Source organism: Marmota marmota, unplaced genomic scaffold (assembly GCF_001458135.2).
Source record: "Marmota marmota marmota unplaced genomic scaffold, marMar, whole genome shotgun sequence".
Lineage (NCBI taxonomy): Eukaryota > Metazoa > Chordata > Mammalia > Rodentia > Sciuridae > Marmota > Marmota marmota.
The window spans coordinates 29,189,535-29,200,513 of NW_026000019.1; the positions used below are offsets into that span (position 1 = coordinate 29,189,535).

At 40.1% G+C, this 10,979-nt stretch overlaps 1 pseudogene; it reads right to left on the reverse strand.

The window, feature by feature from the left end:
* Positions 1-2,992: 2,992 nt before the first annotated feature.
* LOC107147268 lies at positions 2,993-7,254 on the reverse strand (annotated as a pseudogene).
* Positions 7,255-10,979: the final 3,725 nt, after the last annotated feature.

Consider the following 10,979-nt stretch of genomic DNA (forward strand, 5'->3'; position numbering starts at 1 on the left):
GCTCTTTGGCAGTTTGACGTACCCCCTTATCTGTAGTTTCAGTTACTCACGGTAAACTGTGGTCTCAAGATATTAAATGGAAAATTCAAGAAATGAAGAATTCATAAGTTTTAAACTCTGCACTGCATCATTCTATGCTCGGAATGGTGATGAGATCTAGTACAATCCCGCTCCATCCCACTTGAGACATGGATCAAATATTTGTTCACTGTATCTATGTTGTACATGTTACCCACACATTAATATAATAATACAATGTAATAAAATAATAATATAATGTAATATCTTGAGAGAGAGAATAAGACCATAGTTGCACAACATTTATTATAATATATTGTTATTATTATTCTATCATTAGTTATTATTGTTAATCTCTTATTTTGCCTAATCTATAAATTAAACTTTATCATAGAGATGTATAAACAGGAAAAACTGTATATGTGGGGTTCAGTACTACCCTCAATCTTAGGTATCCACTTGGGGTCTTGGAATGTATTTCCCACAATAAGAGAGGACTATGGTATAATCTATCATAGTCTGGGCATTTTGGGGGGGAAATGGGTACTGGGGATTGAACTCAGAGGTGCTTGGCCTTTGAGCCACATCCCCAGCCCTATTTTGTATTTTATTTAGAGCCAGGATCTCACTGAATTGCTTAGCACCTCACTTTTGCTGAGCCTGGCTTTGAATTTGTGATCCTCCTGGCTTTGAATTTGTGATCCGCCTGCCTCAGCCTCCTAAACTGCTGGGATTATAGGTATGCACCACGGTGCCTGGCTTGGACATTTTGTAACGCCCCTGTAATTTGATTCTATCATTCATCCTTTACCCAGAAAAAGTTGCAAAATTTTGTGGTTAAGGGTGCTTTAAAGAATCAAAAGTTTAGGGCTGAGGCTGTAGTTCAGTGGTGGAGCACTTGCCTAGCACGTGTGAGGCCCTGGGTTTGATCCTCGGCACCACATAAAAATAAATAAATAAATAAAATAAAGGTATTGTTCCCATCTACAACTAAAAAAATTTTTTTTAAAAGAATCAAAAGTTCCCCTAACCTGAGTCTTGATTTTATAAATTTTTAAAAAATTTTTATTATTTTAGTTGTGCTGGTGATTGAACCCAGTGCCTTGTGCATGCTAGGCAAATGCTCTACCACCAAACTGCTTATCACCCTATACCCTGTATTAATCTTATGGGTTACCAGCATGGTCAGATATTGCTCAGGAGATGGGAAGCTGATTATTGAAAGTTTGTTGATGACATAAAAGTGGTCCACATAATGCCTATTTGAAGTGAGGGGTGGAAAGATCAACCTTAATGTCAGATAAACACTGAGCTCAAAAATCTTCAAAGAAGATGTAGTTGGCCTACAGAACACATTGGAGACAGTCAAAACTGCCTTTCCCACTTATCACTTTTTCCTTTGGGCAGTGACAGGAGTAACAGATTCTGACATTCCAGAAGAAACACTGTCAGCTCAAAACATTCTCACTTGCCTTGAAGACCCATAGCATTTTTTCCCCCCAATTTTGTTGAGACTCACATTAGAACAATTCTCTCAATGAGTCTGGATCACCAGTATGTTCCATGTTAGGAAACAACTTGGTCACATCTGGCCTCTGAATTTCACCCCACGATGTGCTTTCTGTGGGTTAACAAATATATTACACTGTATTCACAACTATAGGGATATCTAGAGATCTTTTTTGAAGTTGAACTTATTAATGCCCCCTTTCAACTAACTGTTGTTACTGCAGATCTGGAAATCAGCCCATGATTTTTATTCTTATCTAGGTAGAACATGACCTGGGGTCCATGTCTCACCTTTACCTTCTCCCTGGTCATCCTTTTCCTTGATGATCTCTTCTGAGAATCATTGAGTGTCTAGTTTAAAGTCTAAATTTAAAGACTTTTCTAAACAAGAAATTCTAATTTCTTAAATTTCTAAGCTCCTCTGGTCATCATCTCCTAAAGGGGAAGGTCATCTTGATTTGTGAGAAAGTTTTACAATTTTAGAATTATTTGATCTGAATTAAAAAAAAAAACAACCCTAGAATTTTACAAATGTCTTCTACTTTATAAAGAGCATATGTAGGGGGAAAAAAAATCAGTCTGTATCTGTCACCTGCATGACTTTCTTAGTGTCCCCATAGAAAATGTGTTTGACACTGCTTGTCAAACAAAAGGCCTGGGAGTCTCTATGGTAGGAGTGCAAAGAAGGGAAATCTGCATGTTTATAGAACCTAAGAGAATAGAATATTTGCTTCCTCAGAACAGCTACTTCCAAGAGAGCAACTTGAGAGTGAGTGTGAAGCGAGATCCCCCCAGGGTGGTTTATCTTTGCTTTTCCCTGGGTTTCCCTAAGGACATCCCGAAGTCCTTTCTGGGGTATGTACCAGGAAGACACTTTCAACATCTTGCTTTCAGAAAGCCCCTTTTGAGAACCTCTCTTTGGAGGTTCTGCTCACTAAACTAGCCAATTCCTAAAAGTTTTGCCTAGTAGATACATCACTTTTTAAAATTCATGTTTTATTTTTATTTTTGGCAGTACTGGGCATCAAACCCAGTGGCACTCTACCAAAAACTATAGCCCTGGTCTTTTTAAAATTTTTTTTTATTATGAAACAGGGTCTTGCTAAGTCGCCAGGGTGGTCTTGAACTTACAATTCTCCCTCCTCAGACTCCCAAGCGGCTGGGATTACAGGTGTGCTCCACCACACTTGGCGTGAGACATTATATTATTAGGTTGCTGAATTGGAGAGCACAGAGCCCCCATGGGACCTCCTGTAGCTATAGAGGATTCTATGAGATTGGTACCTGGTACTGAAAGCAGTTGGTTCCCCTGAGTTCTTATGATATGATGCTGCAAAAAATTACAGCACCATTCAAAGTAATTTTTGCAACAATAAATAATATATATTGAAGGCCTAGCTAGACTTCGTGGTTTTTTTTTTTTAATGTAGTTTACCCCAGAAAAAAAAAATCAATAGATTTAATTTCAAAGAGATGTGACACAAATCATACTGGAAAGAATGAGGCTTATGGGCCACACCTTAGGCTTAGTCACCACATCCTCACTATCTTCATGAATCAGGGCCTGGCAGTTCAGGATATTGCCCTGGTGACACCAGTCACACATCCCATTGAGGGGGAGTATAGGGTCCCCCAAAGACACCTCCCATATCTCTCCAACAAAGGATTGTTTTGCATCAAAATGTCCCCCAAAGGAATCCTGCTCTTGTCCCAGGATAATCTTTGCCTCAGCCCCCAGAGAATACCCCTTTCTCAAACCTTTCCTACCCGTGGGCTTTCTGTCCACCCAGAGCTCAGCCAATCCCAGAGGCGAGCTCCCAGCTCATGCGCAAATGGACTGGGGAATAGGGGACTTTGGTGGGCCTGGAGAGTGGCCTCCGCATTCCCAACAGACAGTGTGAACTCTTCTATTCTGTCAACAAAGAGAAGAAGCTCATCGTCCTGGTCCCCAGTGTTGAAGGAGAAGAGACTATAAAGACAGGTGAAGGCGCTGAAGGATTTCAGACACAGAGTGAAGTCCCCGCAGCGGCTTCTTCACCTGGGGGATCAGGGACACAGAGGCGGTAGCTGATTCTTGAGGGAAAACAAACACCTTTCCTCTCATATCTGTGGAGAAAAGACAATGAAGCAAAACTCTGTCGACTCACTTGTGTGATTTGCTCTCATTGTGAGCCCTGGGCGGCCTCCTGACAGTCTTGATGTGGCATGCTGAAGTTTATGGAGTTCCTGCAAGTGCATTGTTTCTGTTAGTGTAAGCAAACTGTCAGTGTTAAAAGGCAGGTTTTTGGTTCAGCTGGCCTGTCAGAAAAGGAGATTAAAGATATCCTATATCAAGCCTACCCTTCTTTGTTACGGATTTCATCTGGATAACAGTGAAAACACTAGTCACAGAAAAGGACCCGCCGATGACTTGCTGACTCACTGAGCATAATGGATAAAGCATGCCACACTCCATATTCTTTTACCACTGATGAGGCTCTGAGATTTCTCCCAAGGGACACGTGTGGTTGGGGTTACATATAACTGTGGTGGCTCATCGCGAAACTTGATTTGGCTGTGATGGACCAACATTTGCAGTTAGGACAAAGTCTGAGGAATACGATAGCATGCAAACCATGTGGCCCAACCTTAGTGATGCCCTTGACACCCTGTCCATTTCCCTGGGCAATTCTTGTGGGTCAGTTCAGGGTCAGTTTTCCACAATTTCTCATAGCTGCAACACCAGGATCATGGAATTACTTATCATTGACTCATCAAAAGAGTATAATTATCATAAAAATGATTATTCTTTTCTTTCTTGGAAAAATAAATTTAACAAAGACTATGGTCTGGAAAATAAATTAGAAAATAGTGACTAACTGAATCAAGGGACAAAGAGCCTAGAAGTAATAGGAAATCTTGAATCGAGTTAGTTTTGCTTCATAAGAGGAAATGGAAAAAACGTCTTGAATTCCTATTTCCTTAGATACTGAAGATTTTTAAGGAATGGTAACGGTAACGTTAGACAAACAATCGGAACAGAACACTTAGGAAGCTATGAAGAGATCATAGATAAGAGAAAGAAAGAGAGTGACACAGAAGGACACAGAAAGAATGAAAATTCCCAATTTCTGTCGGTCCAGTGGGAACCTGGAGAAGAGGAGAGGAAATCATGCATTTATACCCTTGATTTAATTCTTTCCCTGTTTGTGATATGCAGCTTTGTCAGTGCTACAGAGCAAGGGCCCACTGCAGACCCAAGGCATCTGTAACAGTCCTTGGTCACTGGTTCCTGTGATCACACCGGAAAGACTTCTGACACGTTGCTAAAACAGGAGGCCTGAGTTTATTAGAGGAGATAGGGAAATGGAAGCGGAGAGTAGGGCATCTTAGAGAGAAGGGTGGCTCACCACTCCTGCCTTCCAGTTTTATTGGGGTCTCAGGGAAGTTCCCACTGAGTCTTGCCCAGGTCCACCTCTTGATTTTTGACTGACAGCAGGATTGCTTCAGACTTTCAAGTCCCTAGTGTGCATGCTCTTGCCCCATGGAGGGGACATTTACTATTACAATGACATGCTAAAGATCCACACTCACTCTGGGTCACTTTGGCTCATGATGACCTGTTACAATTGAAATTTGCTCTTACAGATTGTTAGGGGGTTTGCTTCTAATGATCCTATCTTCCTGAGTTCTCAAATCTGATCTGTGTAAAGGCCACAAAACCCCTTCCCCTTCAGGGTAACTTATATTCTTACAGGCAGGGAGGGATAACCCTTTCAGGCCTGCATTTCTTTTACAGCTAACAGGTTGTTTGCTGAGGAATGTTACATATCCTATTGACTCAAGCTAGGCAGGGCTGCCAGGTAAATTGCTTCTTAAAAGAAAGCGTGTGGGAGGCAGTTGGCCCAGATTATAGAATCATCCCTTTAACCTCATGTTCCCACCACTCATATCTGTTTCTTACTTATCATCAGTATATAAACCTGGAGAAAAAAAATAGCCTGGTTAGCCAGAGAATGAGATTTTGAATAACTTATGACTGATGGTAATACCATAGAGAAACGAATGTCTCAAACTTGAGAAGATAAGGTTATCCATAGAGGCAGTAATAGAAAGGGGTAAAAAAAAAAAAAAGGTGTTGAAATACTAAAGCTTTATTACAGCTAATACAAAACTAATATTTTTATAATACCTACACATCCCAAAGTATATGTTGCCTTTAAATGCTCTCACCCACCCTTCGTAACAATTCTTTATTGCGTAGATATCATTTCTATTTGCCATTGTAGAGATGAAGACACTGAGACTCAGAGTTCAATAATTTCACAAAGGCCATTCAGGCGTGAGGGAGGAACGGGTTCTCTGATTTAAAGTCTAAGCTACTTCTAAGAGTTCCTGTTTCCTCTCACATTACTCAGGCTAAATGCTTATTTTTGCTTTGCATTGCTTTGATCAAAAGACCTGACAAGAACAACTTAGGGGAAGAAAAGTTTATTTTGGCTCCTGGTTTCAGAGATTCAGTGCATGGCTGGCTGACTCCATAACCGTAGGCCCGGGGGGAGGCCAAACATCACATGGTAGAAGGGCGTGGTGGAGGAAATCAGCTCAGCACATGGCTTCCAGGAAGCAGAAAGAGGTCCATTTACCAGGGACAAAATATCAACCACAAAGGGATGCCCCCAAGGATGAACTTCCTCTAGCCACATGCTACATTCTATAGTCACCACCCATTAATCCTTTCAAGTGAGTTCATTCACCAATTGGAGTATAGCTTTCCTGATTTGATCATCTTGCATTATCTCCTATGTGTGCCTTGTGGAGGGGGCTGCATATATTCAAACCATAGCAATCATTGAAAAGGATCCGAGCGTCAAAACCCACCCCTGTACCTACTTCTCCTTTTTCTAGCAGGAATCACACGCTCCTTCTTATTCTCTTGGGTGAGGGGCAGTGGTACTCCCATGTAACAGGCTGGGCTGGTTCTTCTTTCTCCAACCCAGGGACTCTCCTTTTGCCATGCATATCCTGTTTCATTAGCATCAGTGGAGGTTTTAAAAATATGTCCTAAAATAATTCTCCTCTCATCAGGTATGGGCTGACTCACTGTAATGAATAAGGAACAGCAGGAGTGAGGTACGTGATTTCTAAGATTAGGTTATGAAAAGGCTGGCGCTTTTGCATTTAGGCACTTTCTCTCCACGTGTCAGATCACTCACTATTGGAGTAGACCTGGGCATCCATCATGTGGGCTGCTCTAAAGGATCGCCCAGGGGGCGCAAGGAATGAAAAGGGGGCCTTGGACCAATAGACAAGGAGGAACTGAGACCCTCAACTCCACCTCCTGAAAAGATCTGAACCCGGACTGCACCCTGCAAGATCCTCCCCTAGTGAAGCCTTCAGAGGAGGCTCAAGCCCTGACCGATGGACTGCAAACTCACCAGAGACCTCTCATCAGGATCACCACTAATCCACTCTCTGTTTTCTGCTCCACAGAAAAAAACATGAGATAATAAGTGCTTTCTGTCTCAAGCTGCTGGGTCTAAAGGTAAATTCACAGGCAGCAAAAGGTAACTTACACACCATCTTTCTTTCACACCCCCCTGACAACAGCAGCAACAACCGAAAAACATCTTGTACCCTGAATACCCTGGGCCTCGGAGGCACTTCTGAGTCAGGCGGAGGACCTGACTGTGTCGCATCTCCTGAGAGAACGGATAGAAGCAGGGCCCCTGGAAGGAGTTTCTCCATCATGCCTTCCTTGGGCTCCAGGGGTAGTGGGAAGAATAGCACAGCATTCTCATGATTTGGCTGTTCCTATTGTGCCCAGCAACAAAAAGCAAAGTTATAAATGGTCAACATCAACTGAACAAAGATAATGGCTAAAACTTGTCTGTTTCTCTTTAGAGCTGTTGTGATTTTGCTTTCTTTTTGCATTATCCTATTTCCTTCTGAACTGTCCTGTTCATCTCTCCACTACCCACCCCTGACCCCATGAGGCTCTATGTCCTCTTGATGTTCTTATGTGTTAAGAACGTCACATCAGCCTCCCATAGTCCAGATCTTAAATGTCCATCATGCCTTGTCCCCCAGCTTAGCATCCTTGGAAGGTGGTGGTGGAAATCTTTAAGAGGTGGGGTCTAGGGGGAAGTTTTGTTATTGCGGTATGCCCTTGAAGGGAACTGCAGGATGTCAGTCACTTCCTCTCTCTTCATTCTTCCCAACAAACATGAATAAAGCAGTTTACCCCACCATGTGCTCTCTGCCATGAGGTATTGAAAAGTAATGGAGTCTCTGGTCATAAACTGAAACTATGAGCCAAATTAAACCTGTCCTCTTTTTTAGCTTTATTATCTCAGGTATTTTGTTGTAGGAACGAAAAAACTGACTTATACTCATTATAAGTGTGAAGACTATGAAGTGAGCATACTTGTGGACCTGATGGAGAGACCACTTTCCACCCTTTGATTAAGGGCTGGTTTATAACCAGGAGAAGACATTCACTGATTCAGGTGGCAATGGAATTCAACAGGGTTGTGGGATGGAAACCCCTTTGTTTGTGGCAGAGTAGAGATCTAATTATTGTAGTCACAACAATAATGTTGCCAAGTTCTCTATGGATGTTAGGCTTTAAGATTATGCCCTTTATCTGGATTCAGGACACCATCAGGAAACTGGGGGCTCAAGTAAGGTATCCACGAATTTGGATATATTGAGTTCATCTCAAGAAGGCATGGATTAATGTTTAGATTCTAGGAATAATCTAATTTGTATGACCTAAATCCATGATTTATAAATCTAATTATGTTTTATCTTACCATTTGTTTCTTTGTCTTCAATAAAAATCTGTTGAAAGTTGCTTTATTGATTTTGCCTTTTTTCACCACACATTATGACTTTAAAATCCAAGAACATATAGGTCAGGTGTGTTTTTTTTCCCCACAGATAAATCTCCTGCACCTATCACTGTGATTAAACTTATATATAAGAAGTTTAAAGCTGTCTATGGAACTAATTGCTCCATAGTTCCCAGGTTAATGAAAAGTAAAGTAAATTGTATGAATTAAGGCTCTCAGTTGCAAACAACAAAAGCCACTATAGTCGTGGCAGTCTATTTTTACTTAATTATGCTCTGTAACAAACCACATTTAAACTCAGCTTTTAAAACAACAAACATTTATTTAGTTGATGAGTCTGTGGGTTGGAGATTTGAGCTTAGTGATTCTTTTGGTCTCCAACTAGATGATTAGCAGCAAGTGAGCTAGTTGTTGGACAATAATAGCATATGAGTCAGAAATGGGGTTACTGGAATTCAAACATGTTAAGATCCGTGTCTTGTTTATATAATTTTAGATTGATCTAATCAATCTTCCATTTTTCTCTCTTGTAACTCTGAAATCATGCCCATTGCACCATATAACAAGACTCCCCAGAATTCTGAAAATAACTTTTTACAGCATATTTTTGCACAATACAAAATAAATAAGTTATTGCCATCAAATATGTTACTGTGCCAGTATATACAATTAAATGTTACTTTGTAACTTAGTTTTATGGATCTTAATAATATTCATATTACATATTTAACGCCAGGCATAGTGGTGGGCACCTGTAATCCTAGCAATTTGGGAGGCTGAGGAAAGAGGTTTACAAGTTCAAGGCCAGCCTGCGCAATTTAGCATATGAGTCAGAAATGGGGTTACTTGTCTCAAAATGAAAGATAACGAAGTTCTTAGGATTTAGCTCAGTGGGAAAGAACCCCAGGGTTCAATCCCTAGCACCTAATAATAATAAATCTAAAAAGACAAATATAGTGTTTCATATTACTAAACTAACTTTAAATTAATTATGAAAGAAAACATAACTATGGACAGATTAAAAATGATGTTTTATATATCACATTTAGCTTGGGGATAAAAATGCATTAAATTAAAAATTGAAATTTCACTACTTTTTGCTGCATCAGAAACATACAAACATTTCTTTCATCGTTTTGATTTTTGTTTCTGATATTTAGAGACTAAAAATAATTCTTAAATAATATAGTTAGTTTCCAAGTGTTTACTTTTGAAGGGTTTAAGTCTTAAAGACATTTTGATGTACTATAGAATATTTACTATATTAGAATATTTCTGAAATAAATATGAATAAGTTTCCAAAAATAGGAAGCATGTAAAAACCTAAAATAATACTTTCTCTTTATATATATATGTATGTGTGTATGTATTTAACATATATGTGTATGTATATGTATATATTAAATTACAGATATTCAAATTTTAAAAAATCCACATACACTCAATATATGGAACCCAGAGGAAGCAGGAAATAAGGAAAGAGAAAGGAGTGAATTTCTAAGATATCCACAAAGGTTACTATCTATAAACAAGAGATAAGAAAAAGTTATGAGAAAAGTGATGTGATAAATACATGGCATCTAATTTCTAATTTTGTAACTTTCTCTACAGTTTTGTAGATTTAAACTTCATAAGCATTACCTTTAATTTTAAAGGTCATCTTCATTCGAGTTTCTGAATGATCATTTTTTGTTCCTTATCACATTTCGATATGAGTGCCTCTTCTGTTCCATAAGTTTAACCAACAACTTGTTATGGATATATATGAAACAAATAATATGACTTAGAATAAAAGCCTTGTAAAAAATGGTTAAAAGCAGCACCTCATTTTGCGATAATAAACTCCCCGAGTGGTTGAATCCTGAATAAGCGCTTCTGATCTCCACTAACAGACCTGCTCAACTGACACCCACTTAGAGGCCTCCAGAAGGATCCATTGTAAAGGAATAAATAAGGTCAGCAAACAACCTTCTGGCTGGGCATGGTGGCACAGGCTTGTAATCCTAGTGGCTTGGGAGGCCAAGGCAGGAGGATCTCAAGTTCAAGGCTAGCCTCAGTATGGTGTTATGAAATTTAGCAAGACCCTGTATCAAAACAACAACAACAAACAAACAAAAAGGGCAGGAGATGTAGCTGGGTAGTGGTTAAGCACCCCTGGGTTCAATCTCCAGTATTGAATAAAAAAATAAAAATAAAACAAGAGAAAAGAGAGAAAGAAAACAAAACAAAAAGAAACAGCCTACTGCTTGCCTCCACTTCAAGGCCCATAGCCCATCTACACAGTGACGGATGGCAGTTTTCTGGTGAGAGCCCAGTTCTTCTCATATTCACTTTGTCCCAAGAACTGGAAACACAGACCAGAAGTATGAGAGAGGCTGAACCTTGATAAAGACACAGAATCCATTTCCTGGCTGGACATGGAAGGCTGCTCCCTCAAGAAAAACTGGGAGATGGGAAATGGAGCAGTCACACATCCTGAAACAAGTGCCCAGGGAGAAAAAAACCCTCGTGGAAACCACAGGGAGGTCAACAGAGTAGAGGAAAGGGTCAGGCGGTGGTGGGGATGGCTGGGAATGATGTCGGCCAAGTCATATTGTTATATGTATGTGCTGAAACATA